We start from the raw sequence: 14599 nt of genomic DNA, 5'->3' as shown, positions 1-14599 counted from the left end.
GGCACCTGGGACCCCACAGGGCCCAAAGGGGGAAGATGGCACGGAGTCATCCAGGTTGGTGGGGGGTTTGGTGGAGGAGGAGGCCGTGCAAGCAACAGAGACGGGGTCTGGAGGTGGGGATTCCACTGGTGCTAGTGGTGCAGTGCAGGACCAGGAACAGGAGGCAGCACAGGCCGCCGCAGAGGTGCCTGTGTGTAATCCTGTCCCTGATCCTGTCCCTGCATCATCTTGCACCAGCAGGGATGCCTACGTCCAGACCCGTTTTCAGGCAGGGGATGAGCTCACGACAACTGGCCTTCCTCTGCCTGCAGACGTGGCTATCCGGGTCCGGGTTGAGCCTGTCCTGACTGGTGTGGCATTGCGTCAACGGGCCATGCGAGGTGACCTGCAGTCTTTTCATGAGGAGACTGCACGTCATCTCGAATGGCTCGTTGACCGCATCGGCCTACTGGGACAGGTCACCCAGGCCGGATTCCTCCGTTTGATGGGGCTTGCTACGACCCCCTCCTCAACTCAACCCCCTATGCGCCAGTCATCCTCCGTGCCATCTTCCCACCCATCAGTCACCTGGGTGCCCTGTGGAGCTGCCTCTGACGGTGCGGCCAGGCTGGTGCAGGAGGCATCCCTGCCACAGTCGGGAGTCGGACGTCCAGCAGGGGTGGCCACATCAACGACTGCACCCCAGCCAGCAGAGGATGTGCAGGCAGCAGGAGGCAGTGCACGGGCAGAGGCACAGCAGCAGCAGCAACGTGGTGGGAGCCATAAAGGCTTGTGGCCTTCGACATCGGAGGGGCAGGCATCGGCTGGAGGGCAGGAGGAACCAGGACAGAAAGTGTCTTCCATGTGGCAGCGGTTGGGCCACGCCATAGATGCGGAGCAGCAGCGGGCGGAAGAGGCACGGCTCACGATGGTCAGGGCGGAGAACTCCATGCGGATGGCCCTGAGGCGGGCCGAGTGCCTCGAGGCAATCCGCAGGGGGTTGGAGGTGGACACGTCGATGGCCCTGCGGACCCTCGGGGCCATGGAGGAGGACCGCCTCCGGGACATTGAGCAGGAGTTTGATGATGCCCTGGCCCGGGACATCCAAAAGTGAGCCGTCGGACTAGCCCGCTGCCCTTGTACATAGTTCTGTAGTTAGTGTTAGGTTTCCTTTGTTTTTGCATTTTTTTGGACCTTTTGGACAATGGGCCACATTTTTGTATATAGTTTTTTTTATTAGGTGGTGTTGTTAGATAGGTTTCATTTCTTTTTTTGGGATCATGGACCCTGGCTTGTTCATCTGTACATAGTTCACTGTTGGATTTTCTTTTTATTTTACAATTTACCCATGGAGCAATGGCTTTCAATTATAATTTTCCATTGGATTTTCTTTTGTGGACTGTGACTTTGGACACCATTCCTTTGGATTATGATTTTTGGTTTTGCATTTTTTCACAGACATGCTTCTTTTTATTTTTTTACATTCCCATTTCTGTTTGTTTATTTTTGATTCAATTTGTGTTTCCTTTAATACATATTTTTTGATCAAACTTCAATGTGTAGTATCATCTCATTGGTTTCATGCATATCATGATATGGGTTTTGAGATTCACTGACACCCACTGGGTGTATGTGAGGGACATGTGTTCGTTTACAAACTTGCAATTGGTGTTCTATCATGTTATTGCCATTTCTAAGTGGGTGGATGCAATACTCGGGTGGGTGTTTTGCATTTGGAGGCTGCCCATAGGGACCAGGGATCTAGATTATGATGACATGTTGGCTGGGGAACATGAGTTGGGGCCTGGTGGAGGGTGCACCACAGTGCTGGGGGTTGGGGGTGCAGGGGAACATGAGTTGGGGCCTGGTGGAGGGTGCCCCACAGTGCTGGGGGTTGGGGGGGCAGGGTAACATGAGTTGGGGCCTGGTGGAGGGTGCACCACAGTGCTGGGGGTGGGGTGCAGGGGAACATGAGTTGGACATGTGTGGGGGCCTGCTGGCAGGTGCCCCACAGTGCTGGGGGTTGGGGGTGCATGGGAACATGAGTGGGGGCCTGCTGGCAGGTTCCCCACAGTGCTGGGGGGTGGGGGTGCAGGGGAACATGAGTTGGGGCCTGGTGGAGGGTGCACCACAGTGCTGGGGGGTGGGGGTGCAGGGGAACATGAGTTGGGCATGAGTGGGGGCCTGCTGGCAGGTGCCCCACAGTGCTGGGCGGTGGGGGTGCAGGGGAACATGAGTTGGGGCCTGGTGGAGGGTGCACCACAGTGCTGGGGGGAGGGGGTGCAGAGGGACATGAGTTGGGGCCTGGTGGAGGGTGCTCCACAGTGCTGGGGGTGCAGGGGAACATGAGTTGGGGCCTGGTGGAGGGTGCACCACAGTGCTGGGGGGTGGGGGTGATGGGAGACATGAGTGGGAGCCTGGTGGAGGGTGCACCACAGTGCTGGGGGGTGGGGGTGCAGGGGAACATGAGTTGGACATGAGTGGGGGCCTGCTGGCAGGTGCCCCAAAGTGCTGGGGGGTGGGGGTGCAGGGGAACATGAGTTGGGGCCTGGTGGAGGGTGCACCACAGTGCTGGGGGGTGGGGGTGATGGGAGACATGAGTGGGAGCCTGGTGGAGGGTGCACCACAGTGCTGGGGGGTGGGGGTGCAGGGGAACATGAGTTGGGGCCTGGTGGAGGGTCCACCACAGTGCTGAGGGGTGGGGGTGCAGGGGAACATGAGTTGGGGCCTGGTGGAGGGTGCACCACAGTGCTTGGTGGTGGGGGTGCAGGGGAACATGAGTTGGACATGAGTGGGGGCCTGCTGGCAGGTGCCCCACAGTGCTGGGGGGTGGGGGTGCAGGGGAACATGAGTTGGACATGAGTGGGGGCCTGCTGGCAGGTGCCCCACAGTGCTGGAGGGTGGGGGTGCAGGGGAACATGAGTTGGGGCCTGGTGGAGGGTGCACCACAGTGCTGGGGGTGGGGGTGCATGGGAACATGAGTTGGGGCTTGGTGGAGGGTGCACCACAGTGCTGGGGGTGGGGGTGCAGGGGAACATGAGTTGGGGCCTGGTGGAGGATGCACCACAGTGCTGAGGGGGTGGGGGTGCAGGGGAACATGAGTTGGACATGAGTGGGGGCCTGCTGGCAGGTGCCCCACAGTGCTGGGGGGTGGTGGTGCAGGGGAACATGAGTTGGACATGAGTGGGGGCCTGCTGGCAGGTGCCCCACAGTGCTGAGGGGTGGGAGTGCAGGGGGACAAGTGGGGGTGCAGGCTAGTCCCCCGTGGTGTGGGCTGCCTGCAAGGGCCGTGGAGGTTGTGGAGCGAACACCTGGGAGGACCCACACGGCCAATTCACGTGTAGTACTCCACGGAACCCCTGAAATACACGTACCCTGCTGATGTTGCGTGTGAAACTTCTTGCGCACCCCAAGATACACGTACTCAGGACATTCGCGAGTGGAACTTCCAGCGCACCCCTGAAATACACGTACCCTGCTGATATCGCATGTGAAACTTCCTGCGCACCCCGAAATACACGTAGCCAGGACATTCGCTTGTGGAACTTCCCGCGCACCCCTGATATACACGTACCCTGCTGATATCGCGTGTGAAACTTCCTGCGCACCCCAAGATACACGTAGCCAGGACATTCGCGTGTGGAACTTCCAGCGCACCCCTGGAATACATATACCCTGCTGATATCGCGTGGGAAACTTCCCACGCACCCCGAAATACACGTAGCCAGGACATTTGTGTGTGGAACTTCCCGCGCACCCCTGATATACACGTAGCCTGCTGATATTGCGCGTGAAACTTCCCGCGCACCCCAAGATACACGTAGCCAGGACATTCGCGTGTGGAACTTCCAGCGCACCCCTGGAATACACATACCCTGCTGATATCGCGTGTGAAACTTCCCGCGCACCCCGAAATATACGTACCCAGGACATTCCCATTTGGAACTTCCAGCGCACCCCTGATATACACGTACTCTGCTGAATTCACGTGTGAAACTTCCCACACACCCCTGATTTACATGTACCCTGATGGAATCGCGTGTGGATCTTCCAGCACACCCCTGAAATACACATACCCAGCTGAAATGACGTGAGGTACTTCCCGCGCACCCCAGTGATACACATATCACATATCCCGCTTACCGTGTTGGTACAGGGTTAGCGCAGCCCTTTGCGCTGGATTGGGGATTTTGATGGCTTTTCCCTGCGTGAGAGGCGTTCTTGGGGGCGTAACTCGCGCTGATGCAAGCTCGCTGCTCCACTGTGCGCCACGGCTGGTTTTGGTAGCTGGAATCCATGAATACGCTGTGCGTGGAAATGGATTTTAGCACAGGCGGCTGGCGCAGGGATTCGCACGCGCACACTGTGCGCCAGCCGCGTGCACCACTTGTGCACTAAATTCTATGAATTACCGTGTATGTGCAATGGAAGGAATGTCAAATCAGAGAAACTGCACCATTGTTAAGATCAAACATTGACGATGTACTCACTGTCAGAATCAATCACTATAATCCAAAAAAGTGTCAGATGTGTTGGGCTTGGCGTTGGGCCACTCTCCGCTCAGCCATGACACAGGGCCAACTTAGAATACTGGGTTGTAGGCAGGTGGTGGTTTTTTGGCTGAGTGTGCAATGGTCGTGATTCTGAACATCTACAAAAGAAGGCAGTGGCAGCCTGTGCAGTAAGGTTGTGGCTAAATTGTTGTTCCTGGCTGTTGCGGAACTTGAGGTTAAATTCTCACAGAATCTTTGAGAGATTTAGTTGTCCAAAGTGAAGTTTGGTGGCAAAGGAGATGAGTATGTAGAGTATGTTAATCTTTCCACATTCAATGATGTTAATGATACTTCACAATCTTGGAATTCATGTTAAGGTTTGTGGATTTAAGCTTGAAGGTCTTTTGAAAGAAAGCCAGCTGTAGGAGTGTCTTGAGGACTCCAATAATGTGGAACAAGCATTGTAGTTAAGTCAGCTTGTGCTGCTGCATGTCTCTAGCTCAGTCATGTTTGCAGGGCAATCTTAAGCACTTTGGGGGTACTGGGCACTGACACCTCTTGGGCCCCCCTCCAACAGACCACAGGAATTAAGGGATAAATAATATCTAGTGTGCTGCACGCAATGTGACGATAACAACCCTTAGCTTGATATGCTGCCTCGCGGAGATCAAAATAAGCATGGCAATCTCCCTTTCAAATACCTTACCCTCTTAATTTGTGTTGTAAGAGAGTGATAAACAAGTAGCATTTCAAGGGCAACATTAGTAGTCTATGATGAGGGTACTTGTGTTCAAGCATAGGTACAGAAAACATTTAATCAATAGCAGCCAGGTGGAATGTATACTCGACATAGAATAACTGCAGGACACAGATTTTATGACACAGGTGCACGTGATCCAGGATAGCTGCCTCAGAGACAGCAAAAGTGCTCACGTATGGATACAGGCGACCAATGGGAAGCAAGGATAAAACTCCACATACCATAGCATAGAGAGTGGATGATGATTTGACGATACCAGGAAGGAGCCCGTATCCATACAGACTGAGATTAGAAGTGGGACATGGTTTTCAAGCAGTGTTGCCATTCGAGAGCAAAGAAACAGGTGGCAGTGGTGCTTAATATATGAATGCTCAATATCACATTACTTTCATGCCTTTAAACACTTGTGTATAGGCGTGTTATTAAATGCTACATCATATCATATCATTATAGAGGAAGCACGACTATATATAGCAGGTGAAACCATGAGTGACTCTTTTTTAAAGATCATAGCCTAAGAACAAAATCACTCTGAAGGGCTGACAATTTTGAAAGTTTTAGGGACTTGCAATTTTGACAGGTGAGGAAATACAAAATTAGATGAGATACCCAGGATCACCCATTGATTAAGAGGTGATGCTGTGACTTGTACCCACTCTGCAATGTCTGCTCTTTACCAATTTCTTTTCTTGTTCTTACCCTGAACTAAAATAATCCTATTTTACAGAACTGACTTGGAAAATATGAACATCACATAACCCAATATAAACATTTCAAAAAACAAAATGTTATACATATATACATTTTATCCAAAATGGAAATGATTCTAGCTTCATTGTCTCCATCATCAAGGAAAGTATATAACTACCAGCATACTATAATGGTTGTGATCTTAAAAGATTTCACATAGGTTTCTCTTTTGTATTTTAAAGCTTTAAAAACACCCCAAACACAAGCTTGGTAAATGGCATTTAAAAACATGCAGAAAAACCTTTGGATTGTACAAAAAAACAAACAGTTTTGTTGTCAAATTTGCTTATAAGAAGCCTGCAATATACGGTCTGCTCTCTTCTGTCTAGAACTTCTTCCAATCAAATGGCCTACATGATAGGACAGATCAGGTAATTGGCCAAACAATGCCACCAGTATGTGAGAAGCAAATCTTTTCATAGACGGCTTTATAGTACTGTCAGTGACATAAGATTTGTCCAGGATCACTATCGTCTGCTGGCAAACCCAGGATGCAAGCATGAACGCTTTAGTACCACAGTCTGGAATTTGGACACATAAACACCTATGACACTTTATTGTCATCATTGGAAGTGCCTGCCTAGGTTTTACAACTCCCCATCTAAACAAACCAAATTTTAGACCTTCACCATACTGACGCTATGTTAATTTCTATAGCAACCGCTATCTGCTGCTGGTACTTTGGTGATGATGACACCTGGAGTGCTATAAATTAAAGTACATATACATGCAGGCTTAACAACTTCATGCATTTGAAATGCTGAGTCGGCCTTGCTGGAATTTGGTATTGTAATCTTGCATATGAATGCATATCTCTGCAATGAGTGCTTAACACACCGAGCTATCCTCTGAACCATCGGGGCACTCAAATGTGTCAGTATGTATTTCAACATTGGCTGTTGCACATGATCAATAAAATCCCCACAGAAAGGTGAGAATGCTACAGGTGTTGTGCCACACAAACTATGTATACCACAGTGAACATAGCACCACAGGATGAAAAGATCAGAACAAAATGTGTGTGTCAACAACAGACAGAAAATATGTTTAGCCTTAGCAGAACACCATAGAAAATGCTGATGTGTGATACCTAATTTTGTTGACTTAGGGAAACTGACTTTTTTAAAGAAGGCTGCTTCTTGGTGTCCTCTCCATGGTGGGGGCCCGGGGAAAGTGCCTCTTTTGCCCGCCCACAAAGAATTGTCTGCATTTATGGGGTCATCTTATGCTAGCAAACTTTCAACTGTGGGTCTGGATGAGTGTGGTAATCATGCCTGCAAAGTATCTTGAGGGCATAGTTCTAAAACGTGTGTCAAGTCTGACAAAACAACAGGAATTAGCACTGTACCTGGAAGAAGGCAGCCTTTTACTCCTGTCGTCAGGCAGAGCTTTACCACCATGAGGGTCGCAGAATTTGCAGGTTCAAGAAGAGCTTCCTCAGGTCTCATCTTCAGGTCCTTATCTTCTTCCATGACAAACGGTTTGAGCATTGGGTGTGCAGGTAACTGAAGCAGATCTAGCATATTGGCAGGGAAATGTGTAAGTATAAATATTGTTTACTCAAGTAAAGAGTTGCAATAACTTAAACATTTGAGTTGTTACTAGGGCTGTTAGAGGCTAAAGTATTTCAACCTAGCACGCTTCAGGAGGTTTTGCATAAAACGTTGCAAACATTATGAAGTTGGCAATATTACCAATGGCACTAATAAATGCTTGCAAATTTGTATTGAGGCAATAAATATGCACACATGTGATGCAATGATTAAAACATTAGTGTGCAGCGAAGGGTTGTGGCGGCCTCCCAGCCAATGGGGAGGCTCAGAATGCAGGCATTACCACATGGTAATCCCGCTGCCCTGAGCCTCCTCATGGCTGGCGGCATCCATCTCCTCTAGCCGAGAAATCAGGTAAGTGTTCAACCCCCCAACCCCTTCCCCATCCGCAGAATTCCCTTCTCGCCCTCCCGCCCACACTTACCTTCTTTTTTGTCCATTTCAAGAGCAGACGTGCTGGGAACACCTCAGTCTCCAATGCATCCACTCCCAATCTGCGACAGGCTGCCATGGCGCCCATTTATTTGTTTACTTTTTTTCCTATCTTTTTAATGGCCGCCATGGAAAGGGAGAAGGGACTATGTGTAATCCCTTCTCCCTTCGCATGGGGGCCATTGTGTTGGTTTACTTTTTTCCTCTTTTTTATCAATGGCCACCATGGAAAGGGAAAACTGACTTTCCCTTCCCCGGCGGCCATTTTTTGATTTTTTTTTTTCTCTTCTGAAATCCCAGAGGGTTTTGTAACAGAAAAAAATGCCTTTAGTACACCACTCTAACGGGCTGGGGTACTAATGGAAATACGCCCCTCGACTGCTGGCCATTACCACATACGGTAATGCCCCTGGGGCCTTCGTTAAGCCCCTCGCTATGCTCAGGCCTGTAACTATGGCCCCCAGGGACATTAGCTTATGCAGTAATGGCCCACAGTTTCGGGGTTTATTGCCTAAATAAAGGGTTCTCTATATGTGCTGCTTGTTTTCCCACCTGCAACTGAAAAACACATTTTGAAACCATTACTTCCCAAACAAAGGAAATGGATGCACAGAAATTATCTCACAGAAAAGTGTTTGCTGAAAATACTCTAACAAACCAATTACTTCCAGGTCAAAAAGTTGATAGAGAAAAGCATATCAGCACATAGATTAGACGGTATACTTCCTTCTTTTCTCGTGGCTGGCCTGGGAGTGTGATTGGTGACTGGATGAATTTGGATGGATTTGGATGCAACCTTTGATTTGCTATGTGAATCTCACATTCGTTCTTAATAAAAGACATGTAATTACGAATTGCCGTTTTTAAAACTAATTGATTAATAATTGGAGATTACATTTTCTACATTTTGATATGGTGGGATGGAATTCGGGAAGATGAGGCCAAGTCACAACAATGAACATTTAATTGTATCTTGTCTTTGCAATGTAAAATGTGTTCATGGGTGCCTATTGAACTGTCTAACAAAGCAGACAATGGGGGAGAAGCAATGGCAACCATGCCTTAGGTGCATCCAATGGAGATACGGAAATGAGGGACATTTTGTTTGTTCATCCATTTCTTTGGTCAGTGTGCTGGAGTGGCTGGGGAAGCCTGAATGTCATGAAGTTAAAGTACAAAATTATGTTAAAATCATTGGAAGGATTATTTTTTATTTATTTGTTTTATGATCAATACACTGATCTTTCACAATCACAGGAAAAGAGTATATATTAATTCATGTTTACATTTTTAAATAAAAGTAATTAAAATTACATTTAATCATTTATAAAATTAACATTGAAAATGTAAATTTCATTGTACATAACATTAACTTAGATTGGGATATTTCAATCAATTTCACAACCGCTCGATTCCAAATATCTTCAAGTAATATTTCAGTTTGTAATATAAATAATAAGTTCAAAAAACGTGTCCTAAGATTTTTTAACACTGGGCATTCAACAAAAATGTGTTTGAGTGTTTGGACTATTGCAGGGTCCTTAAATAACTACAAATATTATTAATGAGATTACGACTTTTGTCACAGACATATATGATTTCACCAGTGGGCAAAATGTTTAAGACATTGATTTCTTAGTTTGGGGCAAGGAAATTGGATTACACATCTAGGCATGGTTCCAAAGGCTTTATCTAACAATGATAGTGTAGAATGAACCTTATAGCTTCGTACCTTTGTTATGGTGTTTACCCAATCCATTTCCATGACCCTTTTTTTAACCCCTAAAGGGTTGGATACCAAGTCATTACGCTATTTACCACATTTTTCCAGAGTTTTAACAGTATATTTCTCTAATGCACCCAAAAAGATGGATGATTTAGCACATATGTCCTTGAGTAAATTGTTATACAAGGAACATTTGACAGATGAGAAAATGTTTCCCACTATTGATATTACTCGCCATCGGAACCAGGCTTGAAGTGAAAGCAAACCAAGTTTGTAGTCGATGGAGGTTGTTGGAACTGAAAGTGGCACATTAAAAATCTTCTTCCAAACATGGCCCTCTAACCTTTCCCAGAGTAGTCTGAAAGACATGTTATCAATGTCAAGGCCGTACAAAATCTCGGGAATAACTTTTCTAACATAACATTTGAGCAATGGTTTGACAGTGAACATATAGTACTTATAAAAAATTGTCTACATTTGATAGATCAATTGGTCAATCTTACTCTTCATTCTCTTAATAATAATATCCCTCTTTGTTTGCACAGTAAGTTAAAATCCTAAATAGGTAATCTCACGGAGCACACCAATGTCAATCCCATTGATGCTCCATTTAATTCTACATCTTTTGATTGTATTCCCATCAAAGTGAATGCTATTATATTTTTTTGGTTTATAATGAAATCATTAAACCTTGCATTTTCGCTCAAAGCCAATAGCAGTCATTGAAGACCAAAAGGTGTGGAATCAGGAAGAGCGACATCATCAGCATAATAAAACCAACTGATGCACTGTCCTCCAACATTTGTACTAATCAGACTGACACCTTGCAGTACCTGAATCATGTAAATATAAGTTAAATAGGCAAGGTGCCAAAATATAGCGTTGCTTCAAGCCTAATTCTTATTTAGATGTCAATGTGGATATATTCTAACATGGACAGGAGTGATAGTGGAATGCCCAGTTTTACAGTTTTTGTCATAATAAGCAACGATTGACCATATCAAATTGGATTTATTTATTTATTTGTTCATTTGTATAGCGCACCTAACCCAAGGGCATCTGGGTGCATTTGCTTGTGGAATACAATATTATTTTGAAACAGTGAAGACAGTTCAATACATAAAAAGTGTTACAGGGAGAAGGACATCAATCAAGATATATAGATACAATTGAGAGTCAGTGGCATCATTACCACTCCTGTGCAAAGAGCCAAGTGTTCACATTATTCCTAAAACTCCAAACTGTTTTAGAAAAGTCAACCATTGCCACATCGAGTGGCTAGAGGTTGCATGTGGGTATATCAAGGATTAATCCTTAGCTATTCATGGTGTGGGCTGTGAGTCTGGGTATAATTTCATTTCTTGTGAGCTCGGAGCACCTTTTTTCTTGTTTACCATACCCTCTTCTGCATCTTCTCTTGTTCCCGCCTCCCTTGTAATTGGTTATTTATAACACAGTTAATACCCAGAAGTTTCTAAGCACGGACCTGGGGATCAAACCTGTGTTGCTCCACCTCGTATTGCTTCCAAGGTGAGCGCATCACCATCCTCCCTAACCCACCCTCCAACCCTGATTGTTCAGCCAGCCTGTGCCAGTGTTGTGCTTTATTTACTTATTTTATGTTTTTTTTTTATAATGTGACTATTACCATACCTGAGTTTGGTTTCTAAGCACAGATCTTGTATTCAAAACATCTGTTGCTCTGTGTTGTCTTGCTTCCAAGACCAGTGTGTTTCCCATATGCTATCCTCTGTGGGCTGGGAGCACCTTTTTACTTGTTTACTGTTCCCTCTTCTGCATCTTCTCTTGTTGCAGCCTCTCTAATATTCTCTCCAACCCTTTGTAGCAAGCTCCAGCGACTTGCCTCCATTGGCTAGAGGTGGGTATTTCAAGGCTTAATCCTTAGCCATCTGTGGTGTGGGCTGTGGGTTTTGGCATCATTTTGTTTCTTGTGGGCTCAGAGCACCTTTTTTCTTTTTTACCATTCCCTTTTCTGCATCTCCTCTTTTTTCCTGCCTCCCTAACCCTCCATCCAACCCTGATTGGTCAGCCAGCCTGTGCCGGTGTTGTGCTCTGTAGTGAGCTCCTGCAACTTGCCTTGTCACTTCCATCGAGTGGCTAGAGGTAGCAGGTAGACATTTCAAGGCTTAATCCTAAACCATCCGTGGTGTGGGTTGTGCGTTTGGATATAATTACATTTCTTGTGGGCACTGACTGTGCTTGGAACGCTTGCATGGTTGTAAAGGCATTATCCCATGTCCCTGCTCCAATTGGCCAGGAGACCCTAAAACACTGATCAGGTTAGGGCAGCCCCATTTCCATTGCAGCCCATGCAGCAAAGGACTATGAGGCAAGAGGCAGCTCCTTCAGAAGCAGCCGCTGATGGTGTCTGCAGGTGTCAGCAGGTGAAGCAGGCAGCCATCAAACAGCAGCAACTGACAAGGTAAGTTCTAAGCAAACAGTAAGGACATCTGCCTCAGTGCATCTTTCCACCACCACACCACTCACACTCACCGATAACACTAACTACCTGTCACCGCGAGCATGCAAGACATCCTTTCATAAAGCACAGCTAGTTCCAACTTCATCTCACTGACTGCTGTACTGTGAAGTGTAGGCCTTTTCCCACCAGGGAGTGCAAATATGGGTGTGTTTTTTTATTTATTTTATTTATTGTGCATTTGTAAGGAATTTATACATCAAATAAATTGTGTTTCAAAGTGCCCAGAGGGAAACAGGGAGGGAACATGGGGAAAAAAAGCTAATTTAACAAAGAAAGATAGAGGCAGGGGGGGCGCTGTTGCCCACGGGAGAAGATGGTCGCTCTCGTGTGAGCTCCGGGGAGAACCAGGGCCGCTCTGCAAATATCACCGTTAAACGGATCCGGTTTTACAAATCCGATGCATGAGACGAGTGGCAACGACTGGTCAACACGACCGTGAAATCTGAGCGACAGTGGTGGCTGGACTCCGAAAATACAGCGGCACGAAGATTGCGAGGGCCTCTGGGTTGAGCCGGTGCTGAGAGGGGAGCGGAGCGCGGCGTGCGGAGGGCGCGGACCGCGCTCTGATCCCGACATCCGGGCCCGCTCTGGGCGATCCGCTCCGAGCCGGGCCCCTACTGGACCTCCCTCCTCGCGGTCCATCGCTGCCGCCCCCCCGCCCACTTGCCCCGCCGAAAGCTGCGGGACGGAGGTACCCCGGCCATCTGAACTACGATAATGAGGCTGCGGACGCTGCCCTCACGCACCGGCCTAAACAACACTGATAAGCGGGGCGGCTGGGGAAAGGCGCCGGAGCGGCTCGCAGTGAGGGCCTCTATATTGGACAGCCGGGGGGTGGCGCGGAGCCCCCCGCGAGGGCGGTTCCTGCTATCCACCGAGGAACGCTGCCCCCCCTGAGATACTTTGCGCTTGGGCCTACAGGCTGCGTAGGCCTCTCGCGGAGGCTTTGGTGCGGGCCCACCACGATAACTACCGCTGAGATGGGGCTTGGAGGTCGGGTCGGAGCTGCCTGACTAACACGGGCCGAGCGGGTTGGGCCAGGAGCGCAGCGCACATATCACGACGGCACAAACCATTGTCACTGGGGGCCACCCGGAGAGGACGGAGCGCCACAAGGCCCAGGCAGACCGCGGGATAATGCCCAAGAATCACGGACCCAAAAAGAACAAGGGGACGATCGACAAATTTACCACATCTGCCCGGAGGAACTTGGCAGCCGAGATGGAGGAACCAACGACCCAGACGGAGCAGCGGAGCCCACCGTCTGCTCTGATGGACCCCCAGGCGGTCTTCCTCGCTATGCAGCAGGGGTTCTCAGCTCTGAACGACAAATTGGATGGGATAACCGCTGATGTGGCCTCCATTAAGTCGAAAATGGACAAAACAACGGCACGTCTTACGGAAGCGGAAAATAGAATTTCGGGCACGGAGGACGCACTCGAGACCCTGAAAAGTACGGTATCCACGTTGGCGGTTGAGTTGGGAACTGTCAAGAATAAATGTGAGGACTTGGAGACGAGGTCACGCCGAAACAATGTTCGCATTTTGGGGGTACCTGAGGAGGCGATGAAGGGCTCCATGGAAAAAGGTGTGGAGACCCTCCTTCGTACGGTGCTGGGTGATCCCGGCTGGTCACCTATGTTCATTATCGAGCGTGCTCACAGATCCATGGCCCCGAAGCCGAAGCCGGGAGCATACCCTAGACCAATAATTGCACGAGTGTTGAACTACAGAGACAGGGATCTGATATTACGCACGGCGAGGGAAAAGCAGGAGCTACGATGGGAGACCAGCGTGATACGGATCTACCCCGACTTCACACTCGCAGTGCAGCAGGAGAGGAAACAATTTACTGGTGTCAAGAAACTGCTCCGCAACCGACAAGACCAATACGCCATGCTCTATCCGGCAAGACTCAAGATTCAGTACAAGAACAAAATCCATTTCTTTACCTTTCCTGAGGAAGCCGCCAATTTTGTTGAAACACATATTCCCGCAAGGCCGGGGAGCTCTGAAGCCAACAGTCAAGATTAACTGGCAGACCATCCACCTTATGGCGATTTTGCGATTTGCAAAAAAATCGCAAAATGTGCCATTTCACGCAATTGCCGCTATAAATCATTAAATGAGCGCGAAAAAGACACGTTAGCTTAGTGTGTCTTCTTTCGCGCTCATTTAATGATTTACAGCAGGCTGCTGATTGCAGCAGCTTGAGGGTTAACACCTCTGCGCTCATGTTGCAGGCCCGGGATTGGAGGAGGGTCACGCAGGCCTGGGAGATGCACAGCATTTGGCTGTGTCCCCAGGCCCCTTCCGCGCCCATTAGCGAGTGCCTGCCCTGCCGAGCTGACAGTTGGTGAAGCATAACCAGGTAAGCAGTCTGGCCTGCCCACCAATCTGCCC

Source organism: Ambystoma mexicanum, chromosome 2q, assembly GCF_040938575.1.
Source record: "Ambystoma mexicanum isolate Mex_15411 chromosome 2q, UKY_AmexF1_1, whole genome shotgun sequence".
In the NCBI taxonomy this organism is placed as follows: domain Eukaryota; kingdom Metazoa; phylum Chordata; class Amphibia; order Caudata; family Ambystomatidae; genus Ambystoma; species Ambystoma mexicanum.
Note: the sequence above shows the minus strand (reverse complement) of the source record.